The 27,900-nt window shown below is 51.9% G+C and overlaps 1 protein-coding gene across 1 annotated transcript in view; it reads left to right on the top strand.

Moving 5' to 3' along the window:
* The window catches only part of sema5b (semaphorin 5B), a 140,711-nt gene that overhangs the window by 1,158 nt on the left and 111,653 nt on the right, over positions 1-27,900 (top strand).

The following is a 27,900-nucleotide window of genomic DNA, read 5'->3' as shown; positions in this document are numbered from 1 at the left end:
GAATTTAATGATTTTTTTTTTTCAAATGGTAATTTATTTCTTTGTGGCCGGGGGTTTTGCTCATTAACCTTCCCGTCACGTCCCCATAAACATCAAAAAAGGAGAAACGGTTTAGAACTGGGAGACAAAAAAACAAACAGACCCCCTTGCCCGCCCCTCCGTGTGACCCCCTCGCCCGCCCCCCGTGCCAATCTCTCGCTCAGCTTTGGCCACAAAGGGTCACTACCAATTCAACTTCACTTTAAAACAAAAAGAACTTTTGCCCCAAAAACCCTTTTTCTTTCCTACTTGGGAACAAATTCCAGTCGCCGATTCTTATAAAATCAGGAATTTGTCCCTTTGGCTGAAGAGCTTGCAACCTGTTGTTCTTCCTCCATTGATTGCCGTGTGAGTTACGGTGTAGCCGGTGCCGTCGCTTCACCCCCTCGATTGGTTCCCGGTGGGTCGGACCCAGGGAGTCAATAAAATGAATTTCTTGTCAAATCCAATAATCTGGAAAGTGGATCAGTGTCTGAGGGAATCAACTCCCATCAACTCCTCTCCCCCCGCTTGTTTAGTTAGCTGGGTGCAAACTGGCAGGGCTGGGGGCTGCGCTGGGTGCAAACTGGCAGGGCTGGGGGCTGCGCTGGGTGCAAACTGGCAGGGCTGGGGGCTGCGCTGGGTGCAAACTGGCAGGGCTGGGGGCTGCGCTGGGTGCAAACTGGCAGGGCTGGGGGCTCTAATGGGGCTCCACTTGGTGCAAACTGGCAGGACTGGGGGCTCTAATGGGGCTCCACTTGGTGCAAACTGGCAGGACTGGGGGCTCTAATGGGGCTCCGCTTGGTGCAAACTGGCAGGACTGGGGGCTCTAATGGGGCTCCGCTTGGTGCAAACTGGCAGGGCTGGGGGCTCTAATGGGGCTGCGCTGGGTGCAAACTGGCAGGACTGGGGGCTCTAATGGGGCTCCACTTGGTGCAAACTGGCAGGGCTGGGGGCTCTAATGGGGCTGCGCTGGGTGCAAACTGGCAGGGCTGGGGGCTCTGATGGGGCTGCGCTGGGTGCTCGCTGGCTGGGGGCTCTAATGGGGCTGCGCTGGGTGCAAACTGGCAGGGCTGGGGGATCTAAGGGGGCTGCGCTTGGTGCAAACTGGCAGGGCTGGGGGCTCTAATGGGGCTGCGCTGGGTGCTCACTGGCTGGGGGCTCTAATGGGGCTGCGCTGGGTGCAAACTGGCAGGGCTGGGGGCTCTGATGGGGCTGCGCTGGGTGCTTGCTGGCTGGGGGCTCTAAGGGAGCTGCGCTGGGTGCAAACTGGCAGGGCTGGGGGCTCTAAGGGGGCTATGCTGGGTGCTCGCTGGCTGGGGGCTCTAAGGGGGCTGCGCTGGGTGCTCGCTGGCTGGGGGCCCGTATGGGGCTGTTATTTGTAGTTCAGGCACAGAGCTAAGGGCATTAAAGGCGCTGGGTTCTATTGAATGGGGGCACAACTGGGGGGGGTCTCAGATAGTGACTCGGATTGGGGGGATTGGGGGTCTGAAGGGACAATGTATCGGGGAACGGTTGCAGGACTCGGGGGGCTCTGATAGGGCCGTGTTTGCTGAATGGTTGCAGTGTTAGGGGCTCTGAGAGGGTTAAACATCCCCCTCGCTGTGTGTGTTGGGGGGGGGTGTATCACAAACTGGACTTTATTCAGAGAGAAAGCAAATAAACTGGAGGCTTCTCTGTTAACCCCTTCCCTGCTGGCTGTGCTTGTGCGGCAGGAAGAGAGGCCGGAAATGTCCAGTTCCTTTCCCCGCTGTCAGGCTGGATCTTCCCTGAGTCGGGCAGACTTCCCCTTTAAATACAGTGCTTTTAATAGTTACATCCAACGTGGCTGCCAAAGGGTGCTGGGAGTTGGAACCAGAACTGGGGGGGGGGTTCTGGCGTCTGGGTCAGTACTCACAGCTAATAGCTCAGTACAGAGCTTTATGCCCCTCTCTCTGCCCCGACTCGACTAGGAAAGGGCTTGAACTCCTGCAAACATCCTGTTTTTATTTAGATTGTAAGCTCTGCGGGTCAGGACTCTCCTTCCTCCCCAACATGCGGCATCGCATCTCTGTAACTGTATATTATTTATTTATTGCACTCTCTGCATTCCTTACTTTATTATTTCAAAGGCATTTGTTTTTCATATGTTTAACCCCCCCCCATAGGAATATTTAACCCTCAGTAACGTGGGGGCGAGTGAGATGCACAAAGGGTTAAATGGCGGTAGGACTGCGGCTCGGCTCCGCCTCTTGCACATATTTTACACTTTCACAGCTGCCGGATTGTTCGATTGGGCATAAATAACGGGATGAATGTTGTACAATGCAGCAACGGAATTGCCCCCCTGTGCCCCAGTCTGGCAGCAACGGAATTACCCCCCTGTGCCCCAGTCTGGCAGCAACGGAATTACCCCCTTGTGCCCCAATCTACACAGTACAGGAATTACCCCCTTGTGCCCCAGTCTGGCAGTACAGAAATTGCCCCCTTGTGCCCCAATCTACACAGTACAGGAATTACCCCCTTGTGCCCCAGTCTGGCAGCAACGGAATTACCCCCCTGAGCCCCAGTCTGGCAGTACAGGAATTACCCCCTTGTGCCCCAGTCTGGCAGTACAGGAATTGCCCCCTTGTGCCCCAATCTACACAGTACAGGAATTACCCCCCTGTGCCCCATTTTGGCAGTACAGGAATTACCCCCCTGTGCCCCAGTCTGGCAGCAACGGAATTACCCCCCTGAGCCCCAGTCTGGCAGTACAGGAATTACCCCCTTGTGCCCCAATCTACACAGTACAGGAATTACCCCCCTGTGCCCCATTTTGGCAGTACAGGAATTACCCCCCTGTGCCCCAGTCTGGCAGCAACGGAATTACCCCCCTGAGCCCCAGTCTGGCAGTACAGGAATTACCCCCTTGTGCCCCAGTCTGGCAGTACAGGAATTGCCCCCTTGTGCCCCAATCTACACAGTACAGGAATTACCCCCCTGTGCCCCATTTTGGCAGTACAGGAATTACCCCCCTGTGCCCCAGTCTGGCAGCAACGGAATTACCCCCCTGAGCCCCAGTCTGGCAGTACAGGAATTACCCCCTTGTGCCCCAGTCTGGCAGTACAGGAATTGCCCCCTTGTGCCCCAATCTACACAGTACAGGAATTACCCCCCTGTGCCCCATTTTGGCAGTACAGGAATTACCCCCCTGTGCCCCAGTCTGGCAGCAACGGAATTACCCCCCTGAGCCCCAGTCTGGCAGTACAGGAATTACCCCCTTGTGCCCCAATCTACACAGTACAGGAATTACCCCCCTGTGCCCCATTTTGGCAGTACAGGAATTACCCCCCTGTGCCCCAGTCTGGCAGCAACGGAATTACCCCCTTGTGCCCCAGTCTGGCAGTACAGGAATTACCCCCCTGTGCCCCAGTCTGGCAGTACAGGAATTACCCCCTTGTGCCCCAGTCTGGCAGTACAGGAATTACCCCCCTGTGCCCCAGTCTGGCAGTACAGGAATTTCCCCCCTGGGCCCCAATCTGGCAGTACAGGAATTACCCCCTTGTGCCCCAGTCTGGCAGTACAGGAATTACCCCCCTGTGCCCCAGTCTGGCAGTACAGGAATTACCCCCTTGTGCCCCAGTCTGGCAGTACAAGAATTACCCCCCTGTGCCCCAGTCTGGCAGTACAGGAATTACCCCCTTGTGCCCCAGTCTGGCAGTACAGGAATTACCCCCTTGTGCCCCATTTTGGCAGTACAGGAATTACCCCCCTGTGTCTTCGTCTGACAGTACAGGAATTACCCCCCTGTGCCCCAGTCTGGTAGTACAGGAATTGCCCCCCTGTGCCTTCATCTGGCAGTACAGGAATTACCCCCTTGTGCCCCACTCTGGCAGTACAGGAATTGCCCCCCTGTACCTTTGTCTGGCAGTACAGGAATTACCCCCTTGTGCCCCAGTCTGGCAGTACAAGAATTGCCCCCCTGTGCCCCAGTCTGGCAGTACAAGAATTACCCCCCTGTGCCCCATTCTACGCAGTACAGGAATTGCCCCCCTGTGCCCCAGTCTGGCAGTACAAGAATTGCCCCCCTGTGCCCCAGTCTGGCAGTACAGGAATTACCCCCTTGTGCCCCAGTCTGGCAGTACAGGAATTACCCCCCTGTGCCCCAGTCTGGCAGTACAGGAATTACCCCCTTGTGCCCCAGTCTGGCAGTACAGGAATTACCCCCCATGTACCCCAGTCTGGCAGTACAGGAATTACCCCCCATGTACCCCAGTCTGGCAGTGGTGGAATTACCCCCCTGGGCCCTATACTGGCTGAAATGGAATTAACCCTGCTTTGCCCAGTACCAAGGTGGTTTAGTGCCAAACTGGGCAGCAGGGAAGGGCATTGGGGGCAGAAATATATTTTCTCTGGTGGGATTTGCCCTGGGCTCCCACAATCTCGGGGCCCCACAGGCAGAGGGAGGGCAGATACAAGGGGTATATAATGCTGCAGGGAATGGTGGGTAACTCTGCAAGTCGCTATGGAATATGTCAGCGCTATATAAATAATAATCAGTAATTTGCTTTATACAATAAGATTGCAGGGAATTGGATGGGGGGGTCCCAGGTTTGTACATTTATTGCCTTGAACCCTGGTAGCGCTGCCCCAGCCTGACCCCCCGTAACCCCCCAGGGGAGGGAATATACTGAAATACCCTCAGTGCAGCCCCTCAGTCCATTCCATGGGGGGGGGGGGGAGCTTCTAGGTGGTCTCTCCATTCATAAAATTCAGCAGCCAGTGGAGGGTCCCTCCATTCACTTCATATGGGGCGTTGGGTAAATGTACCTAAAGGGCCGCATTGTATTAGTCAAACTGTGTGTGTAGCGAGCCCAGACAATCGTGTGTGTAGCGAGTCCATACAATCGTGTGTGTAGCGAGTCCATACAATCGTGTGTGTAGCGAGCCCAGACAATCGTGTGTGTAGCGAGTCCATACAATCGTGTGTGTAGCGAGTCCATACAATCGTGTGTGTAGCGAGTCCAATCGTGTGTGTAGCGAGTCCATACAATCGTGTGTGTAGCGAGTCCATACAATCGTGTGTGTAGCGAGTCCAATCGTGTGTGTAGCGAGTCCATACAATCGTGTGTAGCGAGTCCATACAATCGTGTGTGTAGCGAGTCCAATCGTGTGTGTAGCGAGTCCATACAATCGTGTGTGTAGCGAGTCCAATCGTGTGTGTAGTGAGCCCATACAATCGTGTGTGTAGCGAGTCCATACAATCGTGTGTGTAGCGAGTCCAATTGTGTGTGTAGTGAGCCCATACAATCGTGTGTGTAGCGAGTCCAATTGTGTGTGTAGCGAGTCCATACAATCGTGTGTGTAGCGAGTCCATACAATCGTGTGTGTAGCGAGTCCAATTGTGTGTGTAGTGAGCCCATACAATCGTGTGTGTAGCGAGTCCATACAATCGTGTGTGTAGCGAGTCCAATTGTGTGTGTAGTGAGCCCATACAATCGTGTGTGTAGCGAGTCCATACAATCGTGTGTGTAGCGAGTCCAATTGTGTGTGTAGTGAGCCCATACAATCGTGTGTGTAGCGAGTCCATACAATCGTGTGTGTAGCGAGTCCAATTGTGTGTGTAGTGAGCCCATACAATCGTGTGTGTAGCGAGTCCAATCGTGTGTGTAGCGAGTCCAATCGTGTGTGTAGCGAGTCCAATCGTGTGTGGGGAGTGTGTAGCGAGTCCAATCGTGTGTGTAGTTGAGCCCATACAATCGTGTGTGTAGCGAGTCCAATCGTGTGTGTAGCGAGTCCAATCGAGTGTGTAGCGAGTCCATACAATCGTGTGTGTAGCGAGTCCAATTGTGTGTGTAGTGAGCCCATACAATCGTGTGTGTAGCGAGTCCAATTGTGTGTGTAGTGAGCCCATTACAATCGTGTGTGTAGCGAGTCCATACAATCGTGTGTGTAGCGAGTCCAATTGTGTGTGTAGTGAGCCCATACAATCGTGTGTGTAGCGAGTCCAATCGTGTGTGTAGCGAGTCCAATCGTGTGTGTAGCGAGTCCAATCGTGTGTGTAGCGAGTCCAATCGTGTGTGTAGCGAGTCCAATCGTGTGTGTAGTGAGCCCATACAATCGTGTGTGTAGCGAGTCCAATCGTGTGTGTAGCGAGTCCAATCGTGTGTGTAGCGAGTCCATCGTGTGTGTAGCGAGTCCAATCGAGTGTGTAGCGAGTCCATACAATCGTGTGTGTAGCGAGTCCAATTGTGTGTGTAGTGAGCCCATACAATCGTGTGTGTAGCGAGTCCAATCGTGTGTGTAGCGAGTCCAATCGTGTGTGTAGCGAGTCCAATCGTGTGTGTAGCGAGTCCAATCGTGTGTGTAGCGAGTCCATACAATCGTGTGTGTAGTGAGTCCAATCGTGTGTGTAGCGAGTCCATACAATCGTGTGTGTAGCGAGTCCAATCGTGTGTGTAGCGAGTCCATACAATCGTGTGTGTAGTGAGTCCATACAATCGTGTGTGTAGTAAGCCCATACAATCGTGTGTGTAGCGAGTCCAATCGTGTGTGTAGCGAGTCCATACAATCGTGTGTGTAGCGAGTCCAATCATGTGTGTAGCGAGTCCATACAATCGTGTGTGTAGCGAGTCCATACAATCGTGTGTGTAGCGAGTCCATACAATCGTGTGTGTAGCGAGTCCATACAATCGTGTGTGTAGCGAGTCCATACAATCGTGTGTGGCGCGAGTCCAATCGTGTGTGTAGCGAGTCCATACAATCGTGTGTGTAGCGAGTCCATACAATCGTGTGTGTAGCGAGCCCATACAATCGTGTGTGTAGCGAGTCCATACAATCGTGTGTGTAGCGAGTCCATACAATCGTGTGTGTAGCGAGTCCATACAATCGTGTGTGTAGGGAGTCCATACAATCGTGTGTGTAGCGAGTCCATACAATCGTGTGTGTAGCGAGTCCATACAATCGTGTGTAGCGAGTCCATACAATCGTGTGTGTAGCGAGTCCATACAATCGTGTGTGTAGCGAGTCCATACAATCGTGTGTGTAGCGAGTCCATACAATCGTGTGTGTAGCGAGTCCATACAATCGTGTGTGTAGCGAGTCCATACAATCGTGTGTGTAGCGAGTCCAATCGTGTGTGTAGCGAGTCCATACAATCATGTGTGTAGCGAGCCCATACAATCGTGTGTGTAGCGAGTCCATACAATCGTGTGTGTAGCGAGTCCATACAATCGTGTGTGTAGCGAGTCCATACAATCGTGTGTGTAGCGAGTCCAATCGTGTGTGTAGCGAGTCCATACAATCGTGTGTGTAGCGAGCCCATACAATCGTGTGTGTAGCGAGTCCATACAATCGTGTGTGTAGCGAGCCCATACAATCGTGTGTGTAGCGAGTCCATACAATCGTGTGTGTAGCGAGTCCATACAATCGTGTGTGTAGCAAGTCCATACAATCGTGTGTGTAGCGAGTCCATACAATCGTGTGTGTAGCGAGTCCATACAATCGTGTGTGTAGCGAGTCCATACAATCGTGTGTAGCGAGTCCATACAATCGTGTGTGTAGCGAGCCCAGACAATCGTGTGTAGCGAGCCCATACAATCGTGTGTGTAGCGAGTCCATACAATCGTGTGTGTAGCGAGTCCATACAATCGTGTGTGTAGCGAGTCCATACAATCGTGTGTGTAGCGAGTCCATACAATCGTGGTGTAGCGAGTCCATACAATCGTGTGTAGCGAGTCCATACAATCGTGTGTGTAGCGAGTCCATACAATCGTGTGTAGCGTGTCCATACAATCGTGTGTAGCGAGCCCATACAATCGTGTGTGTAGCGAGCCCATACAATCGTGTGTGTAGCGAGTCCATACAATCGTGTGTGTAGCAAGTCCATACAATCGTGTGTGTAGCGAGTCCATACAATCGTGTGTGTAGCGAGTCCATACAATCGTGTGTGTAGCGAGTCCATACAATCGTGTGTAGCGAGTCCATACAATCGTGTGTGTAGCGAGCCCAGACAATCGTGTGTAGCGAGCCCATACAATCGTGTGTGTAGCGAGTCCATACAATCGTGTGTAGCGAGTCCATACAATCGTGTGTGTAGCGAGTCCATACAATCGTGTGTGTAGCGAGTCCATACAATCGTGTGTGTAGCGAGTCCATACAGTCGTGTGTGTAGCGAGTCCATACAATCGTGTGTGTAGCGAGTCCATACAATCGTGTGTGTAGCGAGTCCATACAGTCGTGTGTGTAGCGAGTCCATACAGTCGTGTGTGTAGCGAGTCCATACAGTCGTGTGTGTAGCGAGTCCATACAATCGTGTGTGTAGCGAGTCCATACAATCGTGTGTGTAGCGAGTCCATACAGTCGTGTGTGTAGCGAGTCCATACAATCGTGTGTAGCGAGCCCATACAATCGTGTGTGTAGCGAGTCCATACAATCGTGTGTGTAGCGAGTCCATACAATCGTGTGTGTAGCGAGTCCATACAATCGTGTGTGTAGCGAGTCCATACAATCGTGTGTAGCGAGCCCATACAATCGTGTGTAGCGAGCCCATACAATCGTGTGTGTAGCGAGTCCATACCAGATCGTGTGTGTAGCGAGTCCATACAATCGTGTGTGTAGCGAGTCCATACAATCGTGTGTGTAGCGAGTCCATACAATCGTGTGTGTAGCGAGTCCATACAATCGTGTGTGTAGCGAGTCCATACAATCGTGTGTGTAGCGAGCCCATACAATCGTGTGTGTAGCGAGTCCATACAATCGTGTGTGTAGCGAGTCCATAAAATCGTTGTTGTAGCGAGTCCATACAATCGTGTGTGTAGCGAGTCCATACAATCGTGTGTGTAGCGAGTCCATACAATCGTGTTGTAGCGAGTCCATACAGTCGTGTGTGTAGCGAGTCCATACAATCGTGTGTTAGCGAGCCCATACAATCGTGTGTGTAGCGAGTCCATACAATCGTGTGTTGTAGCGAGTCCATACAATCGTGTGTGTAGCGAGCCCATTACAATCGTGTGTGTAGCGAGTCCATACAATCGTGTGTGTAGCGAGTCCATACAATCGTGTGTGTAGCGAGTCCATACAATCGTGTGTGTAGCGAGTCCATACAATCGTGTGTGTAGCGAGCCCAGACAATCGTGTGTGTAGCGAGCCCAGACAATCGTGTGTGTAGTGAGCCCAGACAATCGTGTGTGTAGCGAGCCCAGACAATCGTGTGTGTAGTGAGCCCAGACAATCGTGTGTGTAGTGAGCCCAGACAATCGTTGTGTGGTGTTTGTAGCTGAGCCAGACAATCGTGTGTGTAGCGAGCCCAGACAATCGTGTGTGTAGTGAGCCCAGACAATCGTGTGTGTAGTGAGCCCAGACAATCGTGTGTGTAGTGAGCCCAGACAATCGTGTGTGTAGCGAGCCCAGACAATGGCAGGCAGGGTGGCAAGCCCAGACAATGGTACATATATGAGCGACTCCAGACAGTTGCGCAGGCAGCAAGGGGACAGACACAGGATTACAGAGCAGGGACTTACTATTGTACAGAATAGAGAAGGGCCACACACATAATGATTCTGCCCCCCCAGCCACTCTACACACTGAGGGGGCCCCCTAGACTGGGGGACAGTGTGTATAGTAAGGCAAGGGGGTGTCAGGGGAAGGGGCTGTAACTGGGGGACAGTGTGTATAGTAAGGCAAGGGGGTGTCAGGGGAAGGGGCTGTAACTGGGGGGGACAGTGTGTATAGTAAGGCAAGGGGTGTCAGGGGAAGGGGCTGTAACTGGGGGCAGTGTGTATAGTAAGGCAAGGGGTGTCAGGGAAGGGGCTGTAACTGGGGGACAGTGTGTATAGTAAGGCAAGGGGGTGTCAGGGGAAGGGGCTGTAACTGGGGGCAGTGTGTATTAGTAAGGCAAGGGGGTGTCAGGGGAAGGGACTGTAACTGGGGGACAGTGTGTATAGTAAGGCAAGGGGGTGTCAGGGGAAGGGGCTGTAACTGGGGGCAGTGTGTATAGTAAGGCAAGGGGGTGTCAGGGGAAGGGACTGTAACTGGGGACAGTGTGTATAGTAAGGCAAGGGGGTGTCAGGGGAAGGGGCTGTAACTGGGGGCAGTGTGTATAGTAAGGCAAGGGGGTGTCAGGGGAAGGGGCTGTAACTGGGGGACAGTGTGTATAGTAAGGCAAGGGGTGTCAGGGGAAGGGACTGTAACTGGGGGACAGTGTGTATAGTAAGGCAAGGGGGTGTCAGGGGAAGGGGCTGTAACTGGGGGACAGTGTGTATAGTAAGGCCAAGGGGGTGTCAGGGGAAGGGGCTGTAACTGGGGGGCAGTGTGTATAGTAAGGCAAGGGGTGTCAGGGGAAGGGGCTGTAACTGGGGGGGCAGTGTGTATAGTAAGGCAAGGGGGTGTCAGGGGAAGGGGCTGTAACTGGGGGGCAGTGTGTATAGTAGGCAAGGGGGTGTCAGGGGAAGGGGCTGTAACTGGGGGCAGTGTGTATAGTAAGGCAAGGGGGTGTCAGGGGAAGGGGCTGTAACTGGGGGGCCAGTGTGTATAGTAAGGCAAGGGGGTGTCAGGGGAAGGGGCTGTAACTGGGGACAGTGTGTATAGTAAGGCAAGGGGTGTCAGGGAAGGGGCTGTAACTGGGGGGCAGTGTGTATAGTAAGGCAAGGGGGTGTCAGGGGAAGGGGCTGTAACTGGGGGACAGTGTGTTATAGTAAGGCAAGGGGGTGTCAGGGGAAGGGGCTGTAACTGGGGACAGTGTGTATAGTAAGGCAAGGGGGTGTCAGGGGAAGGGGCTGTAACTGGGGGGCAGTGTGTATAGTAAGGCAAGGGGGTGTCAGGGGAAGGGGCTGTAACTGGGGGACAGTGTGTATAGTAAGGCAAGGGGGTGTCAGGGGAAGGGGCTGTAACTGGGGGACAGTGTGTATAGTAAGGCAAGGGGGTGTCAGGGGAAGGGACTGTAACTGGGAGGGACAGTGTGTATAGTAAGGCAAGGGGGTGTCAGGGGAAGGGACTGTAACTGGGAGGGACAGTGTGTATAGTAAGGCAAGGGGGTGTCAGGGGAAGGGCTGTAACTGGGGGACAGTGTGTATAGTAAGGCAAGGGGGTGTCAGGGGAAGGGGCTGTAACTGGGGGGACAGTGTGTATAGTAAGGCAAGGGGGTGCCAGGGGAAGGGGCTGTTACTGTGGGACAGTGTGTATAGTAAGGCAAGGGGGTGTCAGGGGAAGGGGCTGTAACTGGGGGGGGCAGTGTGTATAGTAAGGCAAGGGGGTGTCAGGGGAAGGGGCTGTAACTGGGGACAGTGTGTATAGTAAGGCAAGGGGGTGTCAGGGGAAGGGGCTGTAACTGGGGGACAGTGTGTATAGTAAGGCAAGGGGGTGTCAGGGGAAGGAGCTGTAACTGGCGGGCAGTGTGTATAGTAAGGCAAGGGGGTGTCAGGGGAAGGGGCTGTAACTGGGGGACAGTGTGTATAGTAAGGCAAGGGGGTGTCAGGGGAAGGGGCTGTAACTGGGGGACAGTGTGTATAGTAAGGCAAGGGGGTGTTGGGGAGAGGCTGGGGGGCAGTGTGTATAGTAGGGTAACAGACAATATAAGTGGAGAGATTTCGCCCTGTGGCATTAAAGCGGTTAATGGTCTTTTCAGATCCGCGGAGCAGCGAAGCGCATCGATGAAATAATCCCCATTGTCTGGCGCTTTCATTGTGAGCGCTGCCCTACCCTCGGCCGCCAACAGGGGGCAGTAGGGATCAGAGGGACAGTGGCGGCGAGTGGGACAGGGGGCTGTAAATCTGGGCTGAGAATGAATTTGTAGTTTGTATGAAATTGGGCAGATGGTTAAAGCGCCATATAAACCAGTTTAACTGCATTACTGGCGCACACGGGGCCATATACAGCAGGGGGGGGTATTGGGGATTCCAGGGAAGGCGGCTCATTGTTATTGGGGGGAGGTGGGCCCCAGTGTGGTCTGGGGGGGCTGCAGTCTCATAAAGACTGTTAGCTCTTGGGGTCTTGTCATTGAGAGTGGGCTGTAATGCCCCCCAGTGTGAGAGACCAACATAAACCAGCTGTAAATGTGACAGAGGATTCTGGGAATCAGGAGGGTAACTATAGCAGAGTGCAGGGGGGCCCCAGAGTGCAGGGGGGCCCTGGAGTGCAGGGGGGCCCAGAGTGTAGGGGGGCCCAGAGTGCAGGGGGGCCCCAGAGTGCAGGGGGGCCCCGGAGTGCAGGGGGGCCCAGAGTGTAGGGGGGCCCAGAGTGCAGGGGGGCCCCAGAGTGCAGGGGGGCCCCGGAGTGCAGGGGGGCCTAGAGTGTAGGGGGGCCCAGAGTGCAGGGGGGCCCAGAGTGTAGGGGGGCCCAGAGTGTAGGGGGGCCCAGAGTGCAGGGGGGCCCAGAGTGTAGGGGGGCCCAGAATGTAGGGGGGCCCAGAGTGCAGGGGGGCCCCAGAGTGCAGGGGGGCCCAGAGTGTAGGGGGGCCCCAGAGTGTAAGGGGGCCCAGAGTGTAGGGGGGCCCAGAGTGCAGGGGGGCCCAGAGTGTAGGGGGGCCCAGAGTGCAGGGGGGCCCCAGAGTGCAGGGGGGCCTCAGAGTGCAGGGGGGCCCAGTAATTTCAATATATCTTGGGAGAATGGGCCAACGTATCGATGTGTTGGGGCCCTAAATTGGATTTGCTGTGAGGCCCAGTAACCTCTAGTTGTGCCGCTGCTGCTGGGAGTTGTAGTTCAACAATAACCCTATGGGGGGGTTTCCCTGTTCCATTGGGAACCAGTCCGGGGGAAGTAATGGAGCCTGGGAGAGGGGAGGGGGGGGAAGGGCAGTAAAATTAATTCATTGTTACCCCCACCCCCTGCCCCCGGAGTATTGCCCCAGCCTGACCCGCTGCCCCCGGAGTATTGCCCCAGCCTGACCCGCTGCCCCCCCCCGTCTTTAGATGCCAATAAACAAACTCTCCTGCCTTATTATATTCCATGGAAATATCCGGTCCATTTCCTGAGCTGAAACTCCCATGATGCACAGCCAGGCGGCCAGCAGGGCATTCTGGGAGATAAGGCAGATAAAGACACATTATACACGTTAGATATTTCCAATTAAAATCCATTTATGTCTGGGCCCTTCCCCTCAATTGGCTCTTAACTGTCCCCCACTTTCCCTCTGTGCCCCTCTCTTTCCCTCTGTTTCTCTCTCTTTCCCTCTGTGCCTCTCTCTTTCCCTCTGTTTCTCTCTCTTTCCCTCTGTGCCCCTCTCTTTCCCTCTGTTTCTCTCTCTTTCCCTCTGTGCCTCTCTCTTTCCCTCTGTTTCTCTCTCTTTCCCTCGGTGCCTCTCTCTTTCCCTCTGTTTCTCTCTCTTTCCCTCTGTGCCCCTCTCTTTCCCTCTGTTTCTCTCTCTTTCCCTCTGTGCCCCTCTCTTTCCCTCTGTTTCTCTCTCTTTCCCTCTGTGCCTCTCTCTTTCCCTCTGTGCCTCTCTCTTTCCCTCTGTGCCCCTCTCTTTCCCTCTGTGCCCCTCTCTTTCCCTCTGTTTCTCTCTCTTTCCCTCTGTGCCTCTCTCTTTCCCTCTGTTTCTCTCTCTTTCCCTCTGTGCCCCTCTCTTTCCTCTTTTTCCCTCTGTGCCTCTCTCTTTCCCTCTGTGCCCTCTCTTTCCCTCTGTGCCCCTCTCTTTCCCTCTGTGCCCCTCTCTTTCCCTCTGTGCCCCTCTCTTTCCCTCTGTGCCTCTCTCTTTCCCTCTGTGCCCCTCTCTTTCCCTCTGTGCCTCTCTCTTTCCCTCTGTGCCTCTCTCTTTCCCTCTGTGCCTCTCTCTTTCCCTCTGTGCCCCTCTCTTTCCCTCTGTGCCTCTCTCTTTCCCTCTGTGCCCCTCTCTTTCCCTCTGTGCCTCTCTCTTTCCCTCTGTGCCTCCTCTCTTCCCTCTGTGCCTCTCTCTTTCCCTCTGTGCCCCTCTCTTTCCCTCTGTGCCTCTCTTTCCCTCTGTGCCTCTCTCTTTCCTCTGTGCCCTCTCTTCCCTCTGTGCCTCTCTTTCCTCTGTGCCTCTCTCTTTCCTCTGTGTCCCTCTCTTTCCCTCTGTGCCTCTCTCTTTCCCTCTGTGCCCCTCTCTTTCCCTCTGTGCCCCTCTCTTTCCCTCTGTGTCCCTCTCTTTCCCTCTGTGCCTCTGTCTCTTTGCCACACGCAGACTGGCACGCTGCTACAGAATTCCTACTGGCTATTGGTGGTGGGAGGCGGGGCATTATCGTGGAGGGAGGAGTATTAAGAACAAAGCAATGTGGCTCTGGGGTCCTGGGTTCAGTTCTGACCAGGGCACTGCCTGCCGCCTGGGTGTTTTTGTTGCTTTTTTCCCACAAACCTCGCTGGCAGGTGAATTGGCACCTGATGAAATTGCCCTTTAAAAAAGACTCCCCATAATTTGCTGATTTACAATATAAAATACATGTAACACCAGCCTATTGGGGGAATTACAGGCAGTGGCGCTGTTCTGCTGCAGCCCTATGGGTCGGAATTGCCCGCTGGTGAGAGGCGGTACTGCAACGTGTCATCTATAAACCTGTTTCTCATTAACCGGCATCCGCTATGAAATCTCCCAGAAATGGCAAAAGCCCCTTTATCATGAGCTGGGGGGCCCAACAAGGAGCTGGGGGGGCCCAACAGGGAGCTGGGGGGGCCCAACAAGGAGCTGGGGTGGCCCAACAAGGAGCTGGGGGGGCCCAACAAGGAGCTGGGGGGGCCCAACAGGGAGCTGGGGGGGCCCAACAAGGAGCTGGGGGGGCACAACAAGGAGCTGGGGGGCCCAACAGGGAGCTGGGGGAGCCCAACAAGGAGCTGGGGGGGCCCAACAAGGAGCTGGGGGGCACAACAAGGAGCTGGGGGGGCCCAACAGGGAGCTGGGGGAGCCCAACAAGGAGCTGGGGGGGCCCAACAGGGAGCTGGGGGAGCCCAACAAGGAGCTGGGGGAGCCAACAAGGAGCTGGGGGGCCCAACAAGGAGCTGGGGGGCCCAACAAGGAGCTGGGGGGCCCAACAAGGAGCTGGGGGGAGCCCAACAAGGAGCTGGGGGAGCCCAACAAGGAGCTGGGGGGGGAGCCCAACAAGGAGCTGGGGAGCCCCAACAAGGAGCTGGGGAGCCCAACAAGGAGCTGGGGGGGCCCAACAAGGAGCTGGGGGGGCCCAACAAGGAGCTGGGGGAGCCCAACAAGGAGCTGGGGGAGCCCAACAAGGAGCTGGGGGAGCCCAACAAGGAGCTGGGGGAGCCCAACAAGGTGCCCATTGTCCGGAGCGGAGCAGCTTTTTATTGAATGAGATGAATGATTCATTTTTGAGTGTCCGCCTTTTATTATAGCACAAAATATATTTATTGTGAGGCTTCTGTAACTCGAGGACGAGAATAAATGGAATCTTCCGTAAATAATCCTTAGACCTGTGCCGCGCGGTGCCCTTTCCAATTAGAATGCCCCTCTGTTTCCCGGCAGGGCACAATGCTGGCTCTATGGCAGCTCCGAGCCTGCCCGGCGGATTATATTCTAATGGATGTGAAAGAAAGGAGAGAAAGTAATGAGATCGGGTTCATCTGCCCTTTCTCTCCGCTCCAGTCTCACCCACTTGTCTGTCTGTCTGTCTGTCTGTCTGTTTGCCCCGTGTTCTGTCCAAAAGAACCATCGTCCCGATCCGCTAAATATTCATCTCATTCTGAATTATTATTATTAACATTTATTTATAAAGCGCCAACATACCCCGCAGCGCTGTACAATAAGTGGGTTTTATACATTGGGCATACAGAGTAACATATAAAGCAATCAGTAACCGATACAGGAGGGGAAGAGAGCCCTGTCCCAAAGAGCTTACACTCTACAAGGAGTAACATATAAAGCAATCAGTAACCGATACAGGAGGGGAAGAGAGCCCTGCCCCAAAGAACTTACACTCTACAAGGAGTAACATATAAAGCAATCAGTAACCGATACAGGAGGGGAAGAGAGCCCTGCCCCAAAGAGCTTACACTCTACAAGGAGTAACATATAAAGCAATCAGTAACCGATACAGGAGGGGAAGGGAGCCCTGCCCCAAAGAGCTTACACTCTACAAGGAGTAACATATAAAGCAATCAGTAACCGATACAGGAGGGGAAGGGAGCCCTGCCCAAAAGAGCTTACACTCTACAAGGAGTAACATATAAAGCAATCAGTAACCGATACAGGAGGTAAAGAGAGCCCTGTTCCAAAGAGCTTACAATCTACAAGTCTCTGTTGGACTTGAATTTTCTGTGGCTCTAGGCACCAAGTATTAAATGTAGCAATGTCCTCTCCATGGTCTGTGCTGAGTGGCGATTCATTCTCTGGGTGCCCCCCACCCCAAGCCGCTGCCATTGGCACCCCACAAATAGTGGGAATCAGTGTAGCAGAATCAGCTTCCACTACATTGTTTCAGTAGTCGGAACCACTAGGGAAGGGAAAAGAAGAGGACAGAATATATATATATAGGGAGAGACAGAATGTATTTATATATCAAGTATTTATTCAGACCAGTGTCTGAAGCGAGTTCCTGCCCCTCAGGGCTTACAATCTAATTTTGCGGCTTGGGAAACATGGGGAATAAAGAGTGAAATGCTCTTTAGCCCGGGGGCCCTGTTTCTCTCTAACAGCGGCTGGGAGTGGCCCCACCCTTCGGGGGCCCGACGCGCACTTAACTATTTATGACTCACCTGCAAAAGGGGAAAAAAAACCTCCCAGGTAGGGAACTCATTTAACTCTTTCCCTGCCAAGGTGCGTTGTAAAAGAGCAAGAGCCGGAGGTTGGGAGTTGAAGTTCAACAAGACCCGGTGCGATTACAGTCCGTAGAATTGATAGGCAGCTCCTTGGTCCGATTCAGTCATCTCACAGCTGTGTAGTTCTGCAGCGCCAGCTCCTAACCGGTTCCAGAATCTCTGCGCTGAGACTGGGTCTGAGTCCAACTCTCTCTCCAAGTTACATGTGGTTTCCCCAACTTGCCAAGACTCACACACAAACCCCCAATAAATCCCCGATTCACCGCAGGCATCCGATCCTCTCCGTCTCAGCCGTCTCAGCACACAAGGGGTTAACCCACCTTGGCACCGCTCTGTCCATACAGGCACGTGGCAGAGTATTTGGTTTTATTTGCCCAAAGCCTTTGGCCGCTGCTGAATGGGCCACTCACACGCGGGATTCATAGCAGGTGCAGCTTTTTGTAGGGTTTTGTTTCTAAAGGACTTGCACATAGCAACACACATATATATCTGTATAATACAAACTATACAGGAGGAATTGTCTAAGGGAAACACTTATGCACCCTACCCATAGTATAAATACAAATATACAGAGAAGGAATGTTCTGGGCACACAATAAGCTGAACCCCCATACTGTACTGTCTAAGGGAAACACTATGGCACCCCTACCCATATGTATAAATACAAATATACAGAGAGGGAATGTTCTGGGCACACAATAAGCTGTACCCCCATACTGTACTGTCTAAGGGAAACACTTATGGCACCCCTACCCATATGTATAAATACAAATATACAGAGAGAGGAATGTTCTGGGCCACACAATAAGCTGTACCCCCATACTGTACTGTCTAAGGGAACCACTATGGCACCCCCTACCCATATGTATAAATACAAATATACAGAGAAGGAATGTTCTGGGGCACACAATAAGCTGTACCCCCATACTGTACTGTCTAAGGAAACACTATGGCACCCCTACCCATATGTATAAATACAAATATACAGAGAGGGAATTTCTGGGCACACAATAAGCTGTACCCCCATACTGTACTGTCTAAGGGAAACACTATGGCACCCCCTACCCATATGTATAAATACAAATATACAGAGAGGGAATGTTCTGGGCACACAATAAGCTGTACCCCCCATACTGTACTGTCTAAGGGAAACACTATGGCACCTCCTACCCATATGTATAAATACAAATATACAGAGAAGGAATGTTCTGGGCACACAATAAGCTGTACCCCCATTACTGTACTGTCTAAGGGAAACACTATGGCACCCCCTACCCATATGTATAATACAAATATACAGAGAGGAATGTTTCTGGGCACACAATAAGCTGTACCCCCCATACTGTACTGTTAAGGAAACACTATGGCACCCCCCTACCATATGTATAAATACAAATATACAGAGAGGGAATGTTCTGGGGCACACAATAAGCTGTACCCCCATACTGTACTGTCTAAGGGAAACACTATGGCACCTCCTACCCATATGTATAAATACAAATATACAGAGAAGGAATGTTCTGGGCACACAATAAGCTGTACCCCCATACTGTACTGTCTAAGGGAAACACTATGGCACCCCCTACCCATATGTATAAATACAAATATACAGAGAAGGAATGTTCTGGGCACACAATAATAAATATGGCAGCTCCTACCTGTAAGTATATATGTGAATGTGCCAGGGGGGAGCGATGTTCTCGTATTTACTGTGTAAGGATAAATAGCAGATAAACACTTGATATAAATAAGGGATATTTTCTCTGTAAAGGCTTTTTGGGCTGATTTGTTCCATTTCCAGCAGCGCTAAATTGATGTGTATTTTCCCCTGAAATTGTTTCTGTACAAAGGACCATTTTCCGGGCGAGTTCTGATTTTAGGGACTTAATATTCCTGAGTGCTCGGCCGCCCGGCCCGGGATCCTTTATCTTAATGGTGTTTGTGAGAGCCGGCGGCCCATTATCCTTAGCTGCCTGCCCGGGGGTTGGGCAGAATGTTCCGTCGGTACCAACTGTGCCCGACCCATCGGGTCATAAAGTACAGGGGGGGCAACGGTTCCGAGGGCATTGTATTCAGGCACTAATGCACCGGGTAAAGGGGAAGCTCGCCCAAACCTAATGCTTTTATATTTAACTGATTATTTTTTCCATTTTGCAATGTCATTATTTTAGTTTTAATCCATTAACCCCGCACTTCTCGTCTCTAACGATACATTAGCTGATAAGCGTTTGCTCCCGGACAACTGGGGGTCAGGATTACGGGGGGGGGGTCGGCGGTCACAAGGGGGGGGCTGCTTAAATGGAAAATCGAATTATGGTGCTTTCTCCATAGAGTGACATTGGTTAATCCTGAAGGACTCCCAGCAGCCCTTTCCTTACAGCGGGGGAGGGATTTAGCGACGCACACAGGTACTTATTGCGGGGTGTTAGTGTTCAGTGCGGCCCAGCAGGAGCGCTAACGCCTATGTGAACACAAACGCAGGAATAACCGGCCAATCAGGGAGTTTGTTACATTGGTTCAGTATTTGCCAAATGATTCAAGTCCAAAGGGTTGAGGAGACCGCCTCGAACGTATGCAATTAGCCCAAAGGGATTCTGGGAACATAAACATCAGGGAAGCCGTGGGTTAAACTCTAACGGGGTGTTCTGGGAAGTTATGGGATCGGGTCGAGTCACAGAACCTTTAAATCTCCCACTTGACAATTCCAAGTCTGTGACCGGATATTTCGGACCCATCTGCGCAGATTCTGAGCCAAAAAACAGAGAAATGTGCAAATCTGTTTCCTGCCCGGCGGCTCCGCCCGACCCGTAATTCTGTCAGCGCAGGAGGAGCTCTCGGCACCAGAACCCCACACATTTCATCAGGTTGGGCCCCCCCCCCCCGGCGCTGACACCTCTCATCTGCACCCACTGGAATCCTTTAGTTACTGAGAAATTTAACATTGCATCTGTCATCTGCCCCCCCCGGGGGTATAAATGTGTCATTGGGGGAAGTGGCGGTGCAGGAAGTTCCTGGAATTGCCCCCATGGTCCCCTGAATGCAGGGACAATGCCCCCCATATCTCTCTGGGGGGGGATAATGCTCAGGGGGCATCAGGAGACTTTGCAGCAATGCCATATTCCAAGGATTTTAGCAGTAAGTCGTCTCAGTGATTCATATGTAGAATTCTGACTTGGGTTAAACTATAGAAATGAATGAATCAGGGGGGGGGGGGGGCAGTAATTACACCCGCACATAATTCCATATTTTATATTTCTGTCACTCACATTTCCGACGTTTAATCCATTTAACATTTCAGTGGATTTGTTGGTTCTGCCGCAGCCCGAGTCTCACTGCCAGGAACAATATTTATCATACGGATCTGCCTCTCTGTTCTGCTCCGGTTCTGATGGGAATGTGCAGCCCCGGGCTCTAACAGGTATATATATATATACCCACATACAGTATACACATATATACACACATATACACATATATACACACATATATACACACCAGCACTGTATATCTAGTACCCCTGCCATAAAGCAAGGATGGGCTGCTGTGATTTATCCAGAAAGGAAGCAGAGACAGTCACATGGGTACCAGGAAATACACTCCCCCGTGCACAGGAAGTTCAATCGTACCAGGAAATACACTCCCCGTGACAAGGAAAGCGAGACAGTCACATGAAAGAGTACAGGCCCAATACACTCCCGTGCACAGAAGCAGAGACATCACATGGGTACCGGGAAAAACCCAATACACTCCCGTGCAAAGGAGCAGAGACAGATCCATGGGTACAGGAAATACACTCCCCTGCAACAGAAGCAGAGCAGTCCATGGTACGGGAAAATACATCCCCGTTGTAAGGAGCAGCAAAGGAAACTCACATGGGAGAAAAACAAATCACCCCACCCCAACACCGCCTGACAACACACACCCCGGAAACAAACACCAGCCACAGCAAAAGCCAACCGAGCCCACGAGTCTAACAGATGACAACCAAAGTACCCAGCAGACAACTAAACGAACTCCCCAGTGCAAAGAAGAGAATCAAGAGACAGTCACACGGTGTACCGAACCACAACACGGAGCCCCACTATACTCAACCCGTAGCACGGAAGTCAGATGAGAACCCCACTACGCACCTGCGGTACCAGGGAAATAACACTCCCCCGTGACAGGAAGCAGAGACGTCAAATGAGGTACCCAGGAAATAACACTCCCCCAGTAGCACAGGGAAGCAAGGAGATCAAGATCCACAATGGAATTTGCTAATCTGGTACGATATGTCTTCTCGAACCCAGAATCTACCGACATTATGTACTAGTCTTTATGTTCAATTCTCCGATGTAATAAACTCACCGCGGAATTACACTCCCGATGCAAAGGAAGGTACAGAGACAGTCACATGACCGGTTACCATGGGAAAACTAATACGCACTCTCCCGTCGCAAAAGGAAGCCCGAGTATCACCTCTCACATGGAGTACCAGGAAAATATAATCCTACTGTGTACCCCCAAGTTGTGCGTTACCCAGAGACACGGAGGCAGAGACAGTCACCCCAGTTATTGGGCTACCGAGAAATACAGCTCCCCGTGCAAAGGAAGCACGAGACAGTCAATGGGGTACAGGAAGATACACTCCCCGTGCACAGAGAGATCAGACAGAGGCTGCGGTAATGGGCCCGGCACACACCAGAGATAAGCTGTTTTATAATATGGCTCACACCCACCGAAACGACTTAACCCTATATGTACCCACAACACACTTTTCTGCACTGATACCAGAAAAATATCTGTATTTATATACAACCACGATATCTGTTAGCGCTGTACAGAGACTTATCAATTATTCCCATCAGCTCCCTGCCCCCAGTGAGCTTACAATCTAGGCCCTATCATTCCCATCAGTCCCTCCCCAGTGAAGCATTACAATCTAATGCCCATCCCGATTCCACTCAGATCCCTGCCCCAGGAGCTTACACTCTTAAAGTCCCTACCATTCCCATCAGTCCCTGCCCCAGTGAGACTTACAAGTCCGTAAGGGTCCCGTATCACAATTCCCACAGTCCCTGCCCCATGAGTTACAATCTAAAAAAGAAGCAGAGACAGTCACTACTCCGGGTAATCCCAACCAGAGTTAAATACACTCCCCTGCATGCCCGGTAGAGCGACAGCTCACTCAGTGAGCTTAGCTACCAAGGAAATACACTCCCTCAAGTCAGCAGTACGCCAGGTAATTCCAGTAGTACAGCACACGAATGATGTCGGGAAATAACAGTCTCCCTGCACAGGAAGCAGTAGACAGCCCTGATGTGGTACAGGGAACTAATCACTCCCTCCCTGATGCAGCGGAAGCAGCACGACAGTACATCCTCGCATTCCCATTCAGCCCCGGTACCTGAAGATGCACACTCCCCCGTGCAAAGGCAAGCAGAGACAGTCACATGCTCGCTACAGTAAAGTACGACTCCCCGTGCACACGTAAACAGCAGAGACAGTCACATGTGCGAAGAACAGGAAATATATTCTCCCGTACAGGAAGCAGAGACAGTACATGGGTACCAGAAAATACAACTCCCCCGGCAAAGCCAAGCATGAGAAACAGTCATTCACGGTTGGGGAGCGGAAAATACACTGCCCCGTGCAAGAAAGCTAGAGACGATACATGAGGTACGAGGAAATACACTCCCCCGTGCAAAGCACGCAGAGACCCTATCAGGTGTACGTATTGATAATGACACTCCCCCGCCATGCTGTAAGGAAGCAGAACACTCACACTGGGTACCGACTAGAGCTTAGCTCCCCCGTGCAAAGGAAGCAAGACAGTTCACATGGTGTACCGGAAAATACACTCCCCTGCCAGGAAGAAGAGACTAGCTCAACGCCAGTAACTCCGGAAGTTACTCCCGTGCTAATAGGACGTCCAGACAGTCACATGCTAGCCCGCGTACCTCGGGACCAATAGACTCCCCCGTGTCAACCAGAAGGCCATGGACAGTCCGCGGTTACAGGAACATACACTCCACCGTGCAAAGGAAGCAGAGACAGTCACATTCAATTACAACCCTAACAGTTGGGGCCCTCCATCCCATAATTGAGCTGTTCAACAAATCTCCTTATTGCCTCATTTATGGAAATCCGAGGCGCGACAGTAAATAGTATATATTTCAGGCAAATTAAAACATGAGCCGGCTGAGCTAGCGCAAAGCTTAATGTGCCTCCATTTGCATCTCGATTACAAATTGCGTTTTGCCGGGAGGGGGGGAGACCCAGCTAAGGAAAGATGGATGAGTTCTTGCGCTGGTTCTTTATTATTGGACACGGTTCCCCAACAGCTGGGGGGGGGGCATTGGGGAATGCCACAAAAGCAAACAACAGATTGTGTTTATAGTTGTGTGGGGCCACAGCATGAAAGGGGGGGCAATAATACTTCCTCACATTCCCAGTGCGGCCTATAGGACTCCCAGGCGCTGGTCAGATGGAGCCCAAAACAACACAATGGCGATCACCTTCCGAGCCTTAGAGCCCCCCCCCCACCGACTGCATTAAAGGTTCCCAGAACCTTGCCGGGGGGGGCCCCCCCATTTTTTTTTTTTTTTTCCTGAGGGGAAAACAGACCATGAACAGAGAAGAGTCGCAGCTGAGTGAGACGCCCGGGGGACGAGAGAGTCTGTTCCAACAAGCATTACACAGGTTTTCTGCACAAAACAGGGGCACATTTATTCGGCTGAAAAGCCCTTCCTCACCACTCACGGGCCTAGAACCCTTTTGCGGTTCCAGATTACATTTAAACTGCTCTCTGTGCAGGGGGAGTGATTTCCCGAGGTACCCGTGGACATGTCTCTGCTTCCTTTGGCCCACGGGGGAGGTATCCTGGACCCATGTGACGTTGTCTCTGCTTCCCTTTTGCACCGGGGGAGGTATTTTCCTTGTTAGGTACCATGATGTCTCTGCTTCCTTTGCACGGGAGTGTATTTCCCGGTTTACCGTGTGATTCTCTGCTTCTTTGCACGGGGAGTGTATTCCCCAGTACCATGTGACTGTCTCTGTTCTTTGCACGGGGGAGTTGTATTCTGGGTACCCTATCACAACTTGTTGTTGACGTCTCTAGCTTCCTTTTTGCACGGGGGAGGGTATTTCCCCTACCCATGTGACTGTCCCACTCTCTCTGCTGTCCATCCCTTTGCACGGGGTCTGTAAGGAGTGTATCCTCGGTACCCGTCGTGACATGTCTCTTGCCTTCCTTAGCACGGTGGGCAGTGTATTCCAAATACCCATGGCTGTCTTCTTGACTTCCTTGAAGGGTTCCGACCTCGCGCGCGCCCGCCCAGGGACTATCCAGGAAAACACTCCCACGTGCAAAGGAAGCAGAGACAGCTCACACGGGTAGCCAGGAAATACACTCCCCGTGCAAATGAAGAGAGCAGTTCACATGGGTACTGGGACAATCCACTCCCCCTGCAAGAAGCCAGAGACAGTCACACGGGTACGGGAAATACACTCCCCGTGCAAAGGAAGCAAGAGGGACAGTCACATGGGGTACCAGGAAATACACTCCACGTGCAAAGGAAGCAGAGACTACGTCACATGGGTCCAGGAAATACACTCCCCCGTGCAAAGGAAGCAGAGACAGTCACACGGGTACCGGGAAATACACTCCCCCGTGCACAGGGAAGCAGTTAAATGTAATACTGGAACCTGCAAAGGGTTCTATGGGGCCCGTGAGGGTGAGGAAGGGCTTTTCAGCCAATAAATGTGCCCCCTGTTTGTGCAGAAACCTGTGAATCTGTTGGAATCAGACTCTCTCGTGCCCCCGGGCGTCTCACTCAGCTGCACTCTCTCTGTCATGGTCTGTTTCCCCCAGATGGGGCGGCAGGTTCTGGGACCCTTTAATGCAGTCGGTGGGGGGGGGGGCTCTAAGTGCTCGGGGAAGGTGAATCGGCCATTGTTTGTTTGGGCTCCATGACCAGCGCCGGGGTCCTATAGGGCCACTGGGATGATGCAGAATAATTATGCCCCCTTTCATGCCTGTGGCCCCCACACAACTAATAAACACAACCTGTGTTGCTTTTGTGGCATTCCCAGCCCCCCCCCCCCCCCCAGCTTGTTGGGAAAAAAAAAAAAAACCGGGGTCCAATAATAAAGAACCAGCGCAGAACCATCCATCTTTCCTTACTGGGTCCCCCCCCCCTCCCGGCAAAACCAATTTAGTAACGAGATGCAAATGGCAGGCACATTAAGCTTTGCGCTTACTCACCGGCTCATGTTTTAATTTGGCCTGAATATATTATATTTACTGTCGCGCCTCGGATTTCCATAATGAGGCAAAAAGGCAGATTTGTTTGAACAGCTCAATTATGGGATGGAGGGCCCCAACTGTTAGGGTTGTAATGATAATCTGCAGGCTGGATCCTCAGGGGCGGGGCTAGCACCTCTAGCACACTTACTGATTGGTGCATTCAGCTAGCCAGTGGGGCCACAGCGGCATATAATATTCAGTGGGGGGTGTGGGTGTTTATTTTTCCCCCCAAAAATAGGGCCCTTAGATTGTAACTCACAAAAATGGGGCAGGGTGTGATGGAAGGGATAGGGCCCTAGATTGTAAGCCACTGGGCAGGACTGATGAGGAATGTATAGGACCTTAGAATTGTAAGTCACTGGGGCAGGGCGCTATGGAAGTGGGATAGGGACCTTAGATTGTAAGCTCACTGGGCAGGGACTGATGGACATGTTAATTATAATGATAGGACCTTAGATGTACAGCTCACTGGGGCAGGGACTGATGGGAAGGTGATAGGGACTTAGAGCTTAAGCTCACATGGGCAGGGACTGATGGATGGGTAGGACCTTAGATTGTAAGCTCACTGGGGCAGGGACTGATGGGAATGTGATAGGGACCTTAGATTGTAAGCTCACTGGGGCAGGGACTGATGGGAATAATTGATAATCTCTGTACAGCGCTACAGGATATGTTGGTGCTATATAAATACAGGATAATGTATCTGGATCAGTGCAGAACAAGTTGTGCGTTGGGTACATAAGGGTTAAAGTCGTTTCGGGGGTGTGAGCCAATAAACAGCTTATCCTGTTGCCGGGCCCATACGCAGCTCGTTCTGATTCCCCCAATACTGGGCCCCTGGTTTGGAAACATTAACCAGAGATATTTCTGGGAACGGTGGGAGTTTAGTTACTCGGAGATTCCTGTACCTTCCCCAGAATTCTGTTTATTGGTCCGAACCCGAACCCGTTACTGTTATTACTAGAATCTGTTATTGTTAAAGGGGAACTGAACCCAAACACTGTGTCTGTCCCTTTCCCTTCCCTGCACTGCTGGTTCTGACTCCTGATACAACTCCCCAATATCCATTCATCCCTCATTCTCACTGGGTTTATAGTTATGTGTAACTGTCACTGTGTCTGTCCCTTTCCCTTCCCTGCACTGCTGGTTCTGACTCCTGATACAACTCCCCAATACCCATTCATCGCCTCATTCTCACTGGGTTATAGTTATGTGTAACTGTCACTGTGTCTGTCCCTTTCCCTTCCTGCACTGCTGGTTCTGACTCCTGATACAACTCCCCAATATCCATTCATCCCTCATTCTCACTGGGTTTATAGTTATGTGTAACTGTCACTGTGTCTGTCCCTTTCCCTTCCCTGCACTGCTGGTTCTGACTCCTGATACAACTCCCCAATATCCATTCATCCCTCATTCTCACTGGGTTTATAGTTATGTGTAACTGTCACTGTGTCTGTCCCTTCCCTGCACTGCTGGTTCTGACTCCTGATACAACTCCCCAATATCCATTCATCCCTCATTCTCACTGGGTTTATAGTTATGTGTAACTGTCACTGTGTCTGTCCCTTCCCTGCACTGCTGGTTCTGACTCCTGATACAACTCCCCAATATCCATTCATCCTCATTCTCACTGGGTTTATAGTTATGTGTAACTGTCACTGTGTCTGTCCCTTTCCCTTCCCTGCACTGCTTGGTTCTGACTCCTGATACAACTCCCCAATATCCATTCATCCCTCATTCTCACTGGGTTTATAGTTATGTGTAACTGTCACTGTGTCTGTCCCTTTCCCTTCCCTGCACTGCTGGTTCTGACTCCTGATACAACTCCCCAATACCCATTCATCCCTCATTCTCACTGGGTTTATAGTTATGTGTAACTGTCACTGTGTCTGTCCCTTTCCCTTCCCTGCACTGCTGGTTCTGACTCCTGATACAACTCCCCAATACCCATTCATCCCTCATTCTCCACTGGGTTTATAGTTATGTGTAACTGTCACAGTGTCTGTCCCTTTCCCTTCCCTGCCACTGCTGGTTTCTGACTCCTGATACAACTCCCCAATATCCATTCATTCCTCATTCCCTTCTCTGCACTGCTGGTTCTGACTCCTGATACAACTCCCCAATATCCATTCATTCCTCATTCCCTTCCCTGCACTGCTGGTTCTGACTCCTGATACAACTCCCCAATATCCATTCATTCCTCATTCCCTTCCCTGCACTGCTGGTTCTGACTCCTGATACAACTCCCCAATATCCATTCACCCCTCATTCTCACTGGGTTTATAGTTATGTGTAACTGTCACTGTCCCTTTCCCTTCCCTGCACTGCTGGTTCTGACTCCTGATACAACTCCCAATACCCATTCATCCCTCATTCTCACTGGGTTTATAGTTATGTGTAACTGTCACTGTGTCTGTCCCTTTCCCTTCCCTGCACTGCTGGTTCTGACTCCTGATACAACTCCCCAATACCCATTCATTCCTCATTCTCACTGGGTTTATAGTTATGTGTAACTGTCACTGTCCCTTTCCCTTCCCTGCACTGCTGGTTCTGACTCCTGATACAACTCCCCAATATCCATTCATCCCTCATTCTCACTGGGTTTATAGTTATGTGTAACTGTCACTGTGTCTGTCCCTTTCCCTTCCCTGCACTGCTGGTTCTGACTCCTGATACAACTCCCCAATATCCATTCATCCCTCATTCTCACTGGGTTTATAGTTATGTGTAACTGTCACTGTGTCTGTCCCTTTCCCTTCCCTGCACTGCTGGTTCTGACTCCTGATACAACTCCCCAATAACCATTCATCCCTCATTCTCACTGGGTTTATAGTTATGTGTAACTGTCACTGTGTCTGTCCCTTTCCCTTCCCTGCACTGCTGGTTCTGACTCCTGATAGTTATGTGTAACTGACTTT

This window comes from Xenopus tropicalis, chromosome 9, assembly GCF_000004195.4.
Source record: "Xenopus tropicalis strain Nigerian chromosome 9, UCB_Xtro_10.0, whole genome shotgun sequence".
NCBI classification, from domain to species: domain Eukaryota; kingdom Metazoa; phylum Chordata; class Amphibia; order Anura; family Pipidae; genus Xenopus; species Xenopus tropicalis.
Note: the sequence above shows the minus strand (reverse complement) of the source record. Positions and strands in the feature narration are given on the sequence as shown.